Source organism: Malania oleifera, chromosome 4 (genome assembly GCF_029873635.1).
Source record: "Malania oleifera isolate guangnan ecotype guangnan chromosome 4, ASM2987363v1, whole genome shotgun sequence".
NCBI lineage: Eukaryota > Viridiplantae > Streptophyta > Magnoliopsida > Santalales > Ximeniaceae > Malania > Malania oleifera.
This window is the reverse complement of record NC_080420.1, coordinates 44,414,478-44,433,406: the sequence shown is the minus strand read 5'-3', so window position 1 is coordinate 44,433,406 and position 18,929 is coordinate 44,414,478.

Below are 18,929 nucleotides of genomic sequence, written 5' to 3'. Positions count from 1 at the left end.
AATTTGAAGTATATTTTTTTCATATTTAAACGAGTGTTCGGTGATTAAGAAAAAAAGTATATACATATGCATAGGTAACAAGTATTAAAGAAAAAATACAAAATATTTTAAAAATAATAAATACTGAAAATTTTCATCAAAATAATTGGAAATAGTTGACTATTGCTAATGAGTTGTAGTGAGCATGACTTTCACAATGCAAAGTTATGAAATTCATTTACCTCAAAATTTTTTTTTTTATTTTGCATTAGTTCTATATTTGGAATTTGAAATTCAAATATTTAAAAAATTACATTTACAAGAGCTAAAAAAATATTTTGCAATAATATTTTATTGATAAGGTTGCAAAACATGTATATTATACAATATTTTTAAAAATAAATGGACATATATATATATATATATATATATATATATATATATATATATCCCATGCATTGTGTTAGTGCTATATTCATGTGTCTGTGACACCTATCAAATGGCAAGATGGGGAACTTTGGAAGAACATAATGTTTATGCCTAGCAAGTTGTGCTAGGAACTCAGGAACTCTGGTTATCATAGATACAATTATGGGGAAAAGATACATTGAGTGTCACTATGATGTTGTCATGGACTCGAATAGAGGTCATAGTTGGCATTCTTGAGTTGTGATGCATCATCATTAGACAATATATGGTTACTCATGCATAAATGAGAATGTGATAGAGATCTTCTTTAGGGAGATCACTAGGTGAGCAGCCTATCTCTCTAGTATTCCCTTAGGTACTAAATGAGCACCATAAGGAGCGCTCGGGAGTGGGCTTTAATTTTGACATCTTCTAGAGATGTCTTAGGTTTCTTATGGAATAAGGAGAGCCGTCGATGACTCATTCGACAATGAAGTTGCATATCACTTTCAACCTTAAGGTTGGATGTGCACTCATGTTGGCCCATCGATTGGCACTATCTTCAAACCCCACTAATTAATCATGTCTGGAGCTATCTAAGATTGGCTCCCTGGATCTCTTGAAATGTTAAAAGATTATAGGGGTGAGACACCTCTCAGTAAGACATGATAGATTATTGTCAGTGTGTGGCAATATGAGTTCTGGTGTAGCATAACTTATAAACTTTAAATAATTAACTAGTAAATCATGTAAATCTATACTCACATATATACATATATATTTAGAAACATACATGCTTTTCTTCGTAAACATACTTTATCATAATAGATTCCTTTGTGTACATAAATCGTCTGATATATCTATACATACATAAAAATTTTTCCTAGGACATTCATAAATCTTGTCATGTATTAACCTCGCATGACTGGGTTGTGCGACCCGTAGGCTGGACTTAACAGTGACTGACCTACCATGTTAAGTCAAACATAAAGTCTATAAGTACGATTGCCCACCCATCTTGATTCGGACCCATCCTGCTCTCTGCAACACTTCACAGGTCAGACCTAGGGGCTATCTTGCTCTCCGCAACACTTTATGGGTCAATCGACTATCCAACACCAACACTTTATCTGAGAAGTGTGGTTGCACTAACCAAACATATCACGCTAAGTCAAACATAAAAGTCTGTGAGTACAATTGCCCACCTAGCTTGGTCTAGACCCATCCAGCTCTCTACAACACTTCGCGGGGCAGACCCAGGGTGTATCCTGCTTTTCACAACACTTCGGGTTAATTGACTCAATTACCAACACTTTCTAAATAGTATGGTTGCACTATCTAATTTGTACACCGAGCCTGGTTCGAACCCATCCTGCTCTCCGCAACACTTCTCTGGACGGACACAGGGGGCATCATGCTCTCCACAATACTCCTCGAATCTTGCTAGCTAGCTACGGTACCGTGCTCAAAACATACCTAATCCATTAGGGTTCTAATATCATATAGTATATTTCGTATATTATAACTGTAACATATATCATTTTCATATTTTTGTGTAAAAATTATCCTATCATAATTTTTAAATACTATTATAAATATCTGATCACAGCATAAAGTCGACTGAAATTAAGCTGTCACGGCACTAGGTTGGTTGATCTGTCGCGGCACTAAGCCAACTGAAACTGAACTATCACGACACTAGGCCGGCTGATCTATCATATTATACTGAACAATATCATAATTTTCTGTAAGGTTTATAACATTTTCTGAAAATCATTATCTAGCTGCACATGTTCTACATAATCATAAAATATTCTGACATGCTTATCTATTCCATATAATATTCACACTCAAGCCACACAATTTGAGTATTATTCTAAAATTTACTATTTGTTTGGGAAAAATATGTTTCGCTAAAAAATAATATTAAATCTGCTTCTAGGGTTTGCTCAACTTAAAGTGCATGTTTTCCCAAAAATATACAGTAATTCATGAATGCCATTTCTAAAAGCCTGAATTCCTAGAAAAATCATAGATATAATTTCTATAAACAAATATATTGTATTTTAATCGATAATTTTATAAAAGATACTTGACATAATCTATCCCCTTACCTGATTCTTGAAAAAAAAAAAGCCTACAGGGATCCTAAAATCGTGCCTGCGGCATATGCACAAAATCCTATATCCATAAACCCTAATTTAATCAACACAACCCCAAAATAACAGTCATTTTAACATTCCTAGGCCCACACACTCCCAATGACTAACTAAACTTTAAAATTACCTTCCTTACCCTAGTTTTGGAGTGGTGCATGAAATGCCTGATTCTCGAAACCACTTCGATTAAACTATGGAGAATCGCCATCGGGATCCTGAAATCATGTTTATCCTTCGATGCAGGTTGAAATCGGGCCAAAAATCGAAGAGAGACAGTATAGAGGCTGCAACCCTAGGTGTGTGTGTGTGTGCGTGAGAGAGAGAGAGAGAGAGAGAGAGAGAGAGAGAGAGAGAGAGAGAGAGAGAGAGAGATTTAATTTCTTTAAAAAAAATAACCTCCAATGTTATATATAGCTGGCTGTACCTAGACGAAACCGTCGACGGTTTGGTTTTTAACCAAACTCTTTTTCACTGTTTTACCCTTACCTAGTCGCGGTAGCTTAAAATCTTCAACAGTTTTCTAAGTTCATTCAAAACCTTCGACAGTTTGGCTTGTGCCAAACCAAATTTCCTATTTTCCTTATTATTTCATTAATTACTATTTTTCGGGTCTCTACATCCTCCCCTCCTTATAAAAATTTCATCCTCAAAATTCGCTATCTAGTACTTTAGTCCTCATTTAAAAGAAACCACTGAAATTTTATTAATCACCCTCACTTATGGCGGACGAATACCATGGTTACATTTACGTTTCTGGGAGATCAAAATAACCAAATCAAAACTCTCCCAAAACCACTCAAAACAAAAAACTATTATATGAAAATCTACAGTTAAATACACCTGAACTACTTAACATGCACAAAACCTACTTACATACAATAAATCCTTACTTGAACCATTACTTTTTCTTTCTGGCTATTGCTGGGTCCCACTAAATAGATGTGGGTACTTCTGATGCATTTCCTCCTCTAGCTCCTACGAGGCTTCCTCAACTACATGATTTCTTTAGAGTACTTTTACCAATGGGATTTTCTTGGTGCGTAGTTCTTGCTCTTTATGATTTAGGATCTAAACTGGCACTTCTTCATACGATAGAGTATCTCCAAGCTCCAGTGCCTCATAACTTATTATATGTGATGGATCTGGGATGTATTTCTTTAATATAGACACATGAAATATGTCATGGATTCTAGATAATGCTGGGGGTAATGCTAACCTGTAGGCAATTGGATTGATTCTTCTCAGTATCTCAAACAACTCAATATACATACGGCTTAGCTTATCCTTCTTTCCAAATCTCATCACTTCTTTTATTGGTACAATTTTCAAAAACACATTATCTCCTACACCAAATTTGAGCTTCCTCGGGCAAGTGTCTACGTAGTTCTTCTATCGACTCTGAGCTGTTTTAATTCTTTCCTAAATAAGCTTGATTTTCTCTGAAGTTCGTTGTACAATCTCTAGCCCCAAAATACGCTTTTCACTGATTTCATTCCAATATAACGGAGATCGACACCTCCGACCATACAACGCCTCATATAGAGCCATCCCAATACTGGCCTGGTAGCTATTGTTATAAGCAAATTCAACCGGTGGCATATACTAGATCCAACTACCACCAAAGTCCAATACACAGACTCATAACATATCTTCTAATATCTGTATAATCCTCTCTGTCTGTCCATCGGTCTAAGGATGAAATGTACTGAATGTCAGTTGAGAACCCAAGGCTCCTTGTAAACTATTCTAGAATTGAGATGTGAATCGTGGGTCCCGATATGACACGATGGACACTGGCACGCCATATAGTATGACTATCTCCTATATATACAGTTTTGTGAATCTACCCATGGAGTAGTTAACTCTAATGGGAAGAAAATGGACAGTTTTCATCAATTGGTCATCAACTACCCAGATAGAGTTCTACCCATGAAGTGCTGGCAGTAACCCAGTGACAAAATCCATGGAAATGTGCTCCCACTTCCATTTAGGTATGTGAAGTGGTTGCAATGGTCCCGCCGGTCTCATATGCTTAGTCTTCACCTACTGACAGGTCAAACAATGCTTTATTTATCGGGCAATTTCTCTTTTCATATTACTCCACCAGAAGGATACCTGTAAATTCCTGTACATTTTTGTGCTTCTTGGATGTACTGTATGTAGGGAACGATGCGCCTCTTCCAAAATAATCCTTTTAATTTCAATGTTATTGGATACACACAACCTTCCACAAAACCTCAAAGCTCCGTCATCCAAAATTTTAAAATTGGCTCCCTGTCCACTCTGCACTTTATCCCTAATTTTCACCAATTTTGTATCTTACATCTGCATAATCTTAATCCTCTCCAGCAAATTCGGCGGAAGTACCATATTAGCAATAAATGCTTGGTGATTTCCCTATACCAGCTCCACACCAAGCCTTTCTAAATCCTTTCTAGTTTGATGTTGCGCCACCATTGCTAATACTGAGGCACTTCCCGACTTTCGGCTCAAAGCATTAGCTACCACATTAGCCTTTCCTAGGTTGTAACTAATGGTGCAGTCGTAATACTTTATCTTTTCCAGTCATCTCATTTATGTCATATTTAACTCCTTCTACGTGAAGAAATATTTCAAACTTTTATGATTTGTAAATATTTTACATTTCCCACCATACAGGTAATGCCTTTATATTTTTAATGCGTACACCACTGCAGCCAATTCTAAATCATGTGTAAGGTAGTTCTTCTTATACTCCTTAAGTTATCGAGAAGCATATGCAATGACCTTCCCTTATTGCATTAAGACACACCCGAGTCCTTTTTGAGACTCATCACTGTATATCACAAATCCACCATCTCCTAATGGAATAGACAAAACCGGTGCAGTGATGAGTCGCTACTTCAATTACTGGACAATATGCTCACAATCATCAATCCACTCGAACTTCACATTTTTCCTCTTTAGTCGTGTTAGCGCGATAGTCTAAAAAAACCCTCCACAAACCGCCGGTAGTAACTTGCCAGACCTAAGAAACTTCTAATCTCTTAAACATTCCTCGGTCTAGCCCAATTCACTACCGCTTCTATCTTACTCGGATCTATAGAGATACCATCCTCGGATATCACATGTCTAAGAAATGAAATTTTCTCTAGCCAGAATTTGCATTTTCTGAATTTAGCATAAAGCATCTTTTCTATTAACACCTGTAACACCATCCTCAAATGATTTACATGCTCCTCAGGATTCTTCAAATAAACCAGAATATCATCAATGAAAACCACTACAAACTGGTCCAAGTACTAATGAAAGACTCTATTCATCAGGTCCATGAATGCAAAAGGAGCATTTGTTAGTCCGAATGACATAACCAAAAACTCATAATGGTTATACCGAGTTCGAAACACTGTCTTTGAAACATCCTCATCATCTCGTCTTTCTTTTTCACAAATAGAATTGGCACTCGCTAGGGTGATACACTAGGTCCGATAAACCCCTTATCTAGTAACTTCTTTAACTGCTCTAATTCTTTTAATTCAGCTGGAGCCATTCTATAAGGAGTTTTAGATATCAACGCCGTCCTTGGAAGTAAGTCAACAGCAAATTCAATTTCATGATTATGAGGCAATCTAGATAAATCTTCTAGAAATACATCTAAGAACTCCCTTACTACTAGAATATCTAAAAGCTTTAATTCACCCCTTGACATTTCCTTTACACAAGCTATGTACTCTTGGCATCCGTCTAGGAGTAGCCTCCTCACTTGAATAGCTAACAATAACTGTGGTGAGGAGTGCACGCATGACCCCATAAATTGGCACTCGTGCTCCCCAAGAGGTCTAAATATCACCTCTTTCTAATGACAATCGATGCTGGCGTAGTTAGTGGTCAGCGAGTCCATTCCTAGAATCACGTCAAATCCATGCATATCTAACACTATGACATTAGCTAGTAGCACTCTCCCCTGAATATCCACTGTATGGCCTTTGAGAACTTTTCTACAATTCACTACTACTCCTGTCGGTGCAGCCATAGATAATTCAACATCTAGTATCTAAGCTTCTATCCCACACAGTCTAATATACCCTCGAGAAACAAATGAGTGTGTTGCCCCTAAATCAAATAAAGCAATAGTTTTAATTGAAAACATAATAATAGTACCTGTCACCACATCGCCGGCCGTGTCTGTGTCTCCTGGTGTCAGGGCATAAACTCGCGGCTGGGAGATGTTCGTCTGCTGGCCGCCTTGGGGTGCCTAGTTGTTTCCCTTGAATTGTCTTAAAGCAGGTACACTACTCAGCAACGCATGATAGTCTTATGCAATATGACCAGGTCTATCACACTGATAACAGGCATTCCAACCCACTCGGCACTCTCCCTCGTGCCTCTTACTACATCCAAGGCAAATAGGATAAGTCTGATCACCCTAATACCCATGACTCCCCATCTCCTGTCTCTAGCCCCCACTGAGTCTGTCTCTCCTCCATAGGCCCCGACTGGTTCCTGCTCGAAATTCAAGGGGCGCATGCCTCTTCCTCTAACTCTGCACCCCAGCACCTCTTTGTAGGCTAGTCTCTATCACTATGACTTTATCTACTAGCTCTGAGAAGGTCTGGACCTGGAATGCCACCACATGCTCATAGATACTCTTTCTCAAGCCCTCCTTAAACTTCCTCGCCTTCTTTTCCTCATCCGGCACCATGTATGGGGAAAATCAGAACAGATCTACAAATATAGTTACGTACGGCTGAACCATCAGATGCCTTTGGGTTAAATTTAGAAATTCTGCTACTTTCACATTCTTGGTAGTAGCAAGGAAGTACTGTTCGAAGAATATCTCCTTGAAGCGACTCCAGGTCAAAGCTATAGGCACCGACCTTTGCTCCTCTAGCAACCTCATTGGCCTCCACCAGCATTTACCCTCCCCCGTCATTTTAAAAGTGGCAAATGATACTTTCTACTCCTTAGTGCAAGGGAGAACTGCCAACATCTCCTCAATCTCCTGGACCTAATTCTCTGCCATGAACGGGTCGGCTCCTATTGAAAATTATGGGAGATTTATATAAGTCGAGCAGCTCTAGTGAGTTGGTGGGCAGCTCTGCTCCCTTGAATTTCTTACTATATTTGCCATTACTTGTTGGGTGACATTGCGCAATACCGCATTAGAATCACTACCGCCCATACTAAAAGGCCCTGCATCATTACCATCACCAGTGTGTGCATCGCTATTCCCAGGTCCATCCTTAAAATTGAACAAAAATAGTCTGAGAATCATAACTTCATAATATAGCTAGTACATTAATCCAACTATGAACCATAAAATATCCTTTTACCACCAATCAACTTAACATCCTTATTCCCTATTTAAGGTTCAGTCTTATCACTTAGAAACAAAAGCCAATGATAGTTTACCATGGCTTTCCTGAAATCGTCATTCCAGGAAAGTCATAGAGACCATCACAGAATTCCTACCTTCAGTCTCTGAGGCTAAACCCTAAATTCTCATCTTAACCTCCTACAATGATTTACTGTAGTACAAATATATTCATTTCCTATCCTCATCAAGATCCATTCCTATACTTAAGTGTTGTTATCCACTGTTTGCTAAAGTTTACAGAACCTAGCAACCTATGCTTTGATACCACATTGTCACGACCCAAAAATTCTCCTGTATTTTTTTTCCACATATTAAACTTTGATACCATGTTATAATATCCCCAATCCTAAGTGGGTATGGGCTGACCTGTTCATATTTCAAATAAAACATGTAGCAAAAACTTATACATAAATGCCGAATACAATACCAGAGTTCTAGAACCATCATATCATATATACATATGTCTCCCCAAAATCAGGATAATACTACAGCCAAAAGTAATACCAAATACATCCATATACATATACATACTAATGTCTCACCAGCACTATCTTCAAACCCTACTAACTAATCCTGCCTAGAGCTATCTAAGATAGGCTCCCTAAATCTCTTGAAATGTTAAAAGATTATAGGAATGAGACACCTCTCAGTAAGACACGATAGATTATTGTCAGTGTGTCGCAACATGAGTTCTGGTGCAGCATAACTTATAACCTTTAAATAATTAAATAGTAAATCATGTAAATCTGTACTCATATATATATATATATATATATATATAACAACATACATTCTTTTCTTCATAAACATACTTTATCATAATAGATTCCTTTGTGTACATAAATCGTCTGATATATTTATACATAAATAAAAATTTTTCTTAGGACATTCATAAATCTCGTCATGTATTAACCCCGTATGACTAGGTTGTGCAGCCCGTAAGCTGGACTTAGCATTGATTGACCAACCATGCTAAGTCAAACATAGAGTCTATAAGTACGATTGCCCACCCATCCTGGTTCGGACCTATCATGCTCTCCGCAACACTTAACGGGCTGGATCCAGGGGGTATCTTGCTCTTTGCAACACTTCATGGGTCAATCCACTATCCAACACCAATAATCTATCTGAGAAGTGTGGTTGTACTAGCATAACATATCACGCTAAGTAAAACATAAAAGTCTATAAGTATGATTGCCCACCCAGCTTGGTCTGAACCCATCCTGCTCTCTGCAACACTTCACGAGCCAGATTTAGAGGGTATCCTGCTCTCTGCAACACTTCGGGCTAATCAACTCTATTACCAACACTTTCTGAATAGTGTGGTTGCACTGTCTAATCTGTACACCCAACCTAGTCCAAACCCATCCTGCTCTCCGCAACACTTATAAGGCCGGACACAAGGGGGTATCCTGCTTTCTGCAATACTCCTCAGATCTTGCTAGCTAGCTACGGTACCGTGCTCAAAACAAACATTATAACTGTAAAATATCTCATTTTCATATTTCTGCATATAAGCTGTCATATCATAATTTCTAAATACTGTCATAAATATCTTATCATGGCATAAAGATGGTTGAAACTAAGCTGTCATGACAGTAGGCCAATTGATCTGTCACGACACTAAGTCGGCTGAAACTGAACTATCACGACACTAGGCTGGCTGATCTGTCATATTATACTAAACAATTTCATAATTTTTTGTAAGATTTATAACATTTTCTAAAAATCATTATCTAGTTGCACATGTTCTGCATAATCATAAAATATTCTGGCATGCTTATCTATTCCATATAATATTCACACTCAGGCTACATAGTTTGAGTATTATTCTAAATTACACTATCTGCCTGGGAAAAATATGTTTCACTGAAAAATAAAATTAAATCCGCTTCTAGGGTTTACTCAACTAAAAATGCCCGTTTTCCTAAAAATATACAGTAATTCATGAATGTCATTTCTAAAAGCTTGAATTCCAAGAAAAATCATAGATATAATTTCTATAAACAAATATTGTATTTTAATCGATAATTTTCTAAAAGATACCTGACATAATCTATCCCCTTACCTAATTCCTAAAAAAAATCCTACAAGGATCTTAAAATTGTGCCTGCGGCGTACGCACAAAATCCTATATCCATAAACCCTAATTTAATCAAATCAACCCTAGAATAACAGTGATTTTAACATTACTATGTCCACACACTCCCAATGACTAACTAAACTTTAAAAATACCTTCCTTACCCTAATTTTGGAGTGGTGCCTGAAATGCCTGATTCACGAAACCACTCTGGTTAAACTATGGAGAATCGTTGTTGGGATCCCGAAATCACGTTTATCCTTTGATTTGAGCTGAAATTAGGCCAAAAATCGAAGAGAGAGAGAGTATAGAGGCCGCAACCCTAGGTGTGAGAGAGAGAGAGAGAGAGAGAGAGAGAGAGAGATTTAATTTATTTAAAAAAAAAATGACCTCTAATGCTCTATATAGCTGACTATACCTGGACGCAACCGTTGACGGTTTGATTTTTAACCAAACTCTTTTTCATTGTTTACCCTTGCCTAGCCGCGATAGCTCAAAACCGTCGATGGTTTTCTGAGCTCATTCAAAACCATCGACTGTTTGGCTTATGCCAAACTAAATTTCCTTTTTTCCTTAGTATTTCATTAATTACTATTTTTTGGGTTTCTACAACTATAATCCAATAATAATAAACTTAGTATCACTTAATTGGGACACCTATCCTAACATAGTTAGACAAACATAAACAAGAGCATGTGGCTCAGCATTAGAGACAACACAACCTTATAGGTAAACACAGGCCTACACCACTTAGCTACTCAACTTGTATATGGTGTTGCAAAACAATAAATCATAAGAACAATAAAAGCCTTTGAGGCCTTTTCTAGCTCATACACAGTCTGAATTTCAAAAACTATGAGCTTAGATAGGCTTTATCAAAGTCCCAACCTATTAGGAAATACAATGTTGAAACTCTTTTGAATAAGAACTACAATGGGTAGTTAACTCAAACTGATAGCAATATGTTAGCCTTCAAGATGTGTATCGACTCAAGTACATTGAAGTTATGGTGCTTAATTTATAGATGGCATCAAGTCTTCTTTGAACAACAACTTGACTTTGTGATAAGTGTCTAATGGTTAAGAAGATCCATACAAAAGGAATGAATCTTGATCGATCTTTTGCCAATATGGAAACTTCCAATTTTTCAAGTCAAATCTTCTTGGCTTCTTAATTGAAAAATTGAATGTTGAAGGTTCTTAACAAAGAGAAATTACAATGTCAGTTTAAGATTACAATCAACAAGAATAATATAGGAAATAATTCAAATAAAAATGAGTTAGTAAGTTGTCAGTGACATGTCTCAGAATAGACACATGTTCGTAGTACATTTGTAAATGCATCTGCAACTACTTTATAATTGCATTTGTAAGCTCATTTGGGATTGCATATGTAAATACATCTATAAATGCAATTGTAAAATCATTTATCTTTACCTAAAAATAATAACACAACTTAGCCGAATATATGAAAATTAAGATAACAAATTAAAGAGGAAAGAATGTAGCATAAGGTGGTTGACCGACCAATTGATGGTGGTTGATCAGCCCTATTCTCCTTCTCTGATTTGGCACCACCCAATAATAGTCAACTAGTCCTTTGTTGGTGGTCAACCGGCCTAGTGAGAATTTAATTTTTTTTGACTTGTTTACGTTTGATTGGTTGATGAATTTGGGCATGCCAAGTGTTCTAGTAGTTGCCACGTGTCAAGCAACGGCCAGGGCAGTTGGTAGTTATCAATTGGTAATTTTTAGTTTAAATTTGAATTTTTGAACTTTAAATTTTGAGAGTTGTTTCCTTTAATATTTGAGTGGTCTATAAATAAACCAAACGGAGGACATTTTATGGCACATCTAGAGGGGGGGGGGGGGGGGCGTAAGAGAAAGAGATATAGAAGAATTCGTGCATCTTTGGGGTTAGAAAGAAAGGGTGGTATTTTGAAGATTTGTGAAGAAAATTACACATTCATTTTACTCGAAGATTCTTTGAGGTGTGTGCATACTAGGGTGAATCCCCACTTGATCTAGACTTGCAACATTCATACAAGGTCAATCCTATATCCCTAATCTTGTATTTTTCAAGTCTTATTTTGATTGTTCGCATAAGATCATATATGTTGTAACATAGGTTGTTTATGTTTGTGTTTGCATGAACATTTGCATTTTTGTAATGAACGATGTCATCTAGGAATTTTTAGAGTGGAATCATAGTTTAAATTTGTGAAGAAATTGCGTAAAATTGCATTAGAATCACATTTCTCAAGATTGGGCATGTAGACAGTCGAGCGCCCTGTAGGCGCAATTGACCCCCTAGACTTTTAAAAAAGTAGTTGTACGACTACAATAGATGGTTGACCAGCCTGTATAGGTGGTCGACCAACCTGTCTAGAGGTCATACTTTTTTTTTACCATTTTCTCTAGTTTTTTTTTTTTCCTTCTAGTTTTCATGAAATTAATGTGTCTAAACACTTATTAGAGCATATGGTTGAGTTTGTAGGCTAAATTCATGATGTGGTTTCATGGTTTTCCAATAAAATACCAAATATTCATTTTCAAAATGAACACTTAAACTTGAAAATCAAATGTTTTCATGTAAAATAAATATTTTTCATATAAAGGTTTGAAGGATTCCAAAAAATCATCAAGATGTTTTCTAAACTTTGATTTGAAAATGTTTTGATCAACTATAGATATCTTGATTTTTCTTGATTTCTCATGAGACTAAGTCCTCTGCATGGATTCTACAAATGTCTTTTCAAAGAAGGGTTTTGGGCATAAAGGGTTTTCTACGAAAAAATGAAAGGGATAGAAGGCTACAACAAGTGGTTATCCGACTAATATTGTAACCTTTCTTCTATGTTTAAAATAACAATTTTCAAAAAGGCACGGTAACCATTAATAGAATAGGTGTTATGGGTACGAGCTTTTTGAATTCTCCAAAAAGGAATTGAAATAATTACCATCCCCTATTCACAATGGTACTCCTGAATCTCAATCTCTTTTTAAAAAGATTTTCCTTTATTTTACATTTCCAAAACAAAAATAAAGTGGTGAGTTTGTTTGTTTTTTTTTTTTTTTTAAAAATGAAATTAAGATAACCAATATGATGTGGTTATCTATACTTATTTAGTTTTCAAAACGGTTACCCAACTTGTTGGCAACCAAATAGGCCACCCAAACCCCGTGATTACGCGCTTAAACTACGTAATTAGGTACTTTAATTTATACATTGAGACTTATATTTTTAATTAAATAAAAAATTATTCTCAATATTTCAACATCGTGTCTTATTTATAATATTTGAATTTTATTGAATAAATTATGAATTTTTGCTATTTTTATCGCAGGGCGATTATTGGAAGTTAAAACTAATGCTACTTCGTAATCTGTGCATAATGTTCTTGTTCGAGCTCCAATCGAGAGGATTCATAATCATGTGAAAAGCTGAGAAAATTATCTACAACTTTCGTGTTTTAAGCTTGGAGAGATACGGGCTCTAAGATGGTCAAAACTAGCCTCGTTCGCTGGGAAATAGAAAAAGAAGAAGAAAGGAGAAAAAAAAAGAAAAAAAGAAAAAAAAATTTAAACACTTACTTGATTTGACCTAGCCATAAAGTCGGGTCCTCCGTGCACTAGGGTAGCCCCCTCTCTTCCCCTTTATATATATTTTTTCTCTTCTCCTTTCCTCTCCAGCACCTGACTCCCTCATTCTTCCCTTTCTCTTCTCTCCCTTCTCTCTCAACTCTCATCTCTCCCTATCCTCTTCTCCCTCACGCACAACCCTCTCTTCCCAGCACCCAAACTCTCCTCTTTTCCTCTCTTCCTCTTGGTCTCCCTCTTTTCCCTACTGCTGGCCTGCCATAGCCGAAGCTGCCTTGCTGTGTTTCTGCCGCCCCAGCTCCCTTTAGACCCTTCTCTTTTCTCCTTCTCTCCTTCCATGTCTCTCCCTCTCCCTCTTGGCTCTCCTTTCTCTTCCCTGCTCTCTCCTTTCTCCTCCCTTTTCTTCTCCCTAACTGCTGCTACACCTTCTCCTTTGCTGTCGTGAACCACCAACCCAAGGCCATAGCAGCTGCTGCTATGTGCTGCCTCCACCGTTGGAACCTGTGCCACTGCTACTGCTGTTGCTAAAGGACCCGAAGACCCTGCCCCTCCTGCTGCTACTGCTTCTCCTTCAACTTGCTCCAACCTGAAGATGAAGCTCCCTCTACTGCTGCTATTTCAACTCCATACGGCCAGCCTCCCCTGCTGCCAGCCACCTTCACCCACGGGCTGCTGCTGTTCTCTAACCTCTCTCACACGACCAGCTTATTCTCTCCCTTTCTCAATATTTCTTTCTTTATTTCTTCTTTCATTTAATTGTTTTGTTTCGGTTTTTAATTAATTGAATAATTTTATTTTTTAAGTAAAATTTTAATTAAAGTTTTAATTTTGTTTGGGTGCTTTTATTAAGGTTATTATTTTCTTTCTTTTTTAATTAATATTAGCATTAGACTTAATCGTTGCTTGAGTTAATTTTTATTCATTGAAATTCGCTTTAATCTCTTAAAAAAAGAATAAAATACAAAAAAAAAATTATGATTTAAATTTGTTGTCTTTCTTTAGAAATTAAATTTTGCTAGGTTCTATTTAAATTAAGTTCGTTTAATTAAAGTCTGAATTTTTACCGTGTTTCCGTTTACTGTTTAGTTCTTAAAGTTTTGAATTTTTGTTTAAGTTCTTGATCACATTAAAATCAGTTTTTATTTAAATTTGTGATTGGTTGAGTTTTTAGAATTATGTGTTTTAATTATGTAGGAAAGTTATTGTCTTTAGTTTTTATTCTGAAGTTCAACGCATGTTTCAATTCTTGTTCTGTTGTTAACATAGGATTTTCGTTTCTCGTTGTTAAACTCAATGTGTGTTAGGAATAATAATTTGAATTGCATGTTCGTTTAATTTATCAAACAAAATCTCAAACATAAAAAAAAAACCCAGAATCTGAACTGTGTTCAATGCCATTTTTTTTTTTTTTCAACACTTTTCGATTGGAACTATGTAAAATTAGAGATTAAACTGCATTCCCTGAGGAGACGATCTGGAATTTGGGCTAAATATTACACTACATACTCTTATACTTGGGATAGCTTCCGAACTGCTCGTTTTTCGAGTGAGTCAAGTTTTGGTGCCATTACTGAGGAGTGCCAGTTTTAATTTCAATTTTGGTGCTTTTCCAATTATTTTTGATTTTTCATTAAATAAAAAATAAAAAAAAAATAAAAAAATTGGAAATTTTGAATTTTTTTTTTTTATCATGCTTGTTTGCTGCTGTGTTGGTGAATTTTTGCTGTTTGCATTGATGATTGATGCCTGCTGTGTTGGTGAATTTCTGCTGTTTGCATTGATGATTGATGCCCTGGGTTCGAGATAATTCGAATAGACTATCTAAAATTTCACTTAGCATTAGTAGTGACACATAGAGCATAGAATCTGATTGTTCTCCTGTTACTTTTATGAGTGATTCTGAATTTGATTTAAGTAATTTGTTTGAAGAATTTTTTAGGAAGTTATGGCTGCACCTGCACCACATACATTCAGGATTTTCTATAGCCTACATGCACATCTACGCCTTCCTTTAATGTGTTACCACAAGATGTGCCGAACTTCACAATTAAGCATGACATATTATCTGTGACACCCTAGTTTCACGAGATGGATTTTGAGATTCCATACTAGCACTTGACAGATTTTGAGTTGGTCTGCACCACTTTCATTAATAGGGTTGGAACCGATGAGTATATCAAACTTCGCCTATTTCCTTTTTCTTTTAAAGATAAGGCAAAAATCTGGTTTAATTCTCTACGACCTAACTTAATTACTAGCTAGGCTGAAATGCAGCGTGAGTTCTTACGTAAGTTCTTTCCTTTTCAGAGAACTCAGTACATGCAGGAGCAGATCAGTTAGTTCATGCAGAGAAGTGACGAGACGTTCCAAGCTTGCTGGGAGAGATTCAAGGACCTGATGAATATATGTCCACACCACGAATTTGAATCTTGGAGGTTAGTGAATTATTTTTATATTGCTTTAACCCTTGAATGTAAACAGTTTGTCCATACTATGTGTAACGGGGAGTTCTTCAGTAAGGAACCAAATGAGGCTCTATCATTCTTCGATTACTTAGCTGAGAGTGCCCAACAATGGAACACACGTCATGAATGGGCACCAATGGCAGCACAACCTCTTAGAGCGATCAATGGTGGAGGCAGTTACGAGGTTAGAAAGGAAACTAGTCTATAGGCTCTTGTTGCTGCGTTGTCTAAGAAACTAGAGGTTATGGAATCATAAAAAGTGAAAGTTGAGGATTGCTTTATCTGTGAGACCTCATACCACCGAATTCAAGATTGTCATTTACTACCAGTTTGGCAGGAAAGTAGACCTGCTCGGGTACAATCAGCGAATTGGGTCAATAGATCTCAGAATCAGCCATTCTTGAACACTTATAATCTCGGATGGAGGAATCACCTAAACCTATCATGGAGGAATGATCAGTCTAGTCAATCTTCCTCATGGTATTAGCAAGTTCCTTAATCTTATGCACCACCTCTGCGACCTCTATATCATCCAGTTGCAACTTCTCAATAGTAGTATTAGCCGCAATAGATTTCTTAGAGCTACGCACCTCCGAGATTCCAACCAAATTTAGCACCTATTCCCTAAAAAAAATCTTCTGATGACAGCATGACACAGATGGCAAACATGTTTCAGTAATTCACGCAGCTTCATGTCACTAACAACAATCAGAGTAATCAAGCCCTCAGTGAACTAAGAGATACCATGAATAAGATAAGTACACAGCTAAATACCTTAAAAAAAGGGAAATTTATAGCACTGCTTCAGCCTAATCCCTAGGTATTTTGACATCAACAGCAACTAGTTCATAATGTTTTACGGGATGCTTTTGAGTCAGCTAAGGCTGTTATTACCTTGAGAAGTAGAAAGGAAGTTTCCCGTCCTGAAATGTCTAGTGATCGACAAACAATTACTCCAACACCTAAAGTGACAGCTGAGATAGATAAAGGAAAAGAAAAATCAAATGAAGCAAGCTCAAGTTCAAAGAAGTCAGATAATAAGGAGGATGAGACTGTTAAGGAGTATCAACCTGTGATACCCTACCCTCAGAGATTGACATTTTGTTAGAAGAATAAGTATCACACTAAGATCCAAGAAATCTTTATTAATTTAGGTGTAATCCCAAGAGGGGGGTGAATTGGATGTTTTTAAAACCTTTCAGACTATTTACCACTTAGTCCCTATCTCTATATTTAACAAATTAATTACAAGGGTTTGAGGTTGATTTAAATTATTATATCAATAAATGATTTCCCAATTAATTATCAAGTGTGTGGGGGGTTATTCAAAAATACACACACGAAATACGAGTAATGAAATGCAGTGCAGAAAATAAAAAGAGTAAAGGAAGAGAGAATGCAAACACAATTTTTACGCCAACCCAACCTACATCCTCGCCTTGAGCAACCCGCTCAAGTATTCCACTAAATCCCTACTCCTTTAACTGGGATAGAGCTTCCCTTACATCTGCTGCTTACAAGAAGCACAACTTCCTTCTCACCCGATTCACAACCCGAACCGTGATTATAATAAATAATTTCAAATTTGCAAAACAACTCAAGATTTGCTTCTAACAAAGTTAGTGTGTACAATTGAAAGCTAACACATATTCATATGATGAAACTTGAAGCTCAGTATGTATGTAATGATACAATTATTATATGAATGATATGCTTCAACCAATTTTCCTTTTATCAAATCTCCCAAGTAATGATATAAGTAAATGCTTTGGAGAAAATTAGGGTTCTAGTTCAACTTGCTAAATGCACGAATATCAAATGTGAACTTATCAAAAGATTTGTCTTGAATATTATAACAATCAAAATCAATAAGCTTTCTTCCAAAAATTCAACCACAATATGATCTTTGTAATATGCAAATATATATATATATATATATATATGTATATGATATGATTTCCAATGAACAAAACACCTAATATAATATTTTTCAGAAAATATCCCTCAATAATATATATATATATATATATATATATATATAGTTATGAACTTTAAGGATATTTAATCAAGTGGTTTTGTGATATAAAAAATATCGGGTCTTTAACTAAATACACACTTGACTCAAAATCGTTTAACCAATGACGAAAACTTTTCTCAAGTAGTGATCTTATCAAAACAATCTATATGTAAGCACACTCAAGATCATCAATCACTTAACTTATATTCAATAATGGATTTTGAGATGAAAAGTTCTTCGAAAAATAAATATCAACAAGCAAATCAGTTTAGATGAAAAACTCTATGAGAATAAATATTAACAAGTAGATCGATTTACTAAACCTCAATACCAAAATGATTGCACACCAATCACAAGAAAGCCTTTTGAAGATCAATGTAGCTTTAGCTCAGATTTGAAGTATAAGATTTAAAATTGTTAGCTTTGGTGTATTCCCAAGAGGAGGAGTGAATTGGATAAAAATTTTTCTCCTAGGTTAAACTAGTTCAGCAACAGTACATTCATAACCTAGGTTTGTCTACCCAAATACACAGATAAGTATGATATGCAAAATTTAAATCATGCGCATTATTCACATAATAACATACACGTGCGGTAAATATAAAGTGAGAAAATATAAACAGACACATGATATGTTATCGGGGTTCGGCCAACTGTGCCTACATCCCCGCCTTGGCTACACCAGCACAAGGATTCCACTAATGCTCACTTAAAGTGTGAAGCGGCACTAATTACAACCAGGTCAATTAGCATAGGGCTGACCTCAACCTTGACAAACTCTCCTTGCGGGGCGGAGAAGGCCCTATGTCAAATTCACAGGGTTGACTCCAACCTGATCCTTCCGGACTAGATCAAACCCCCTTAG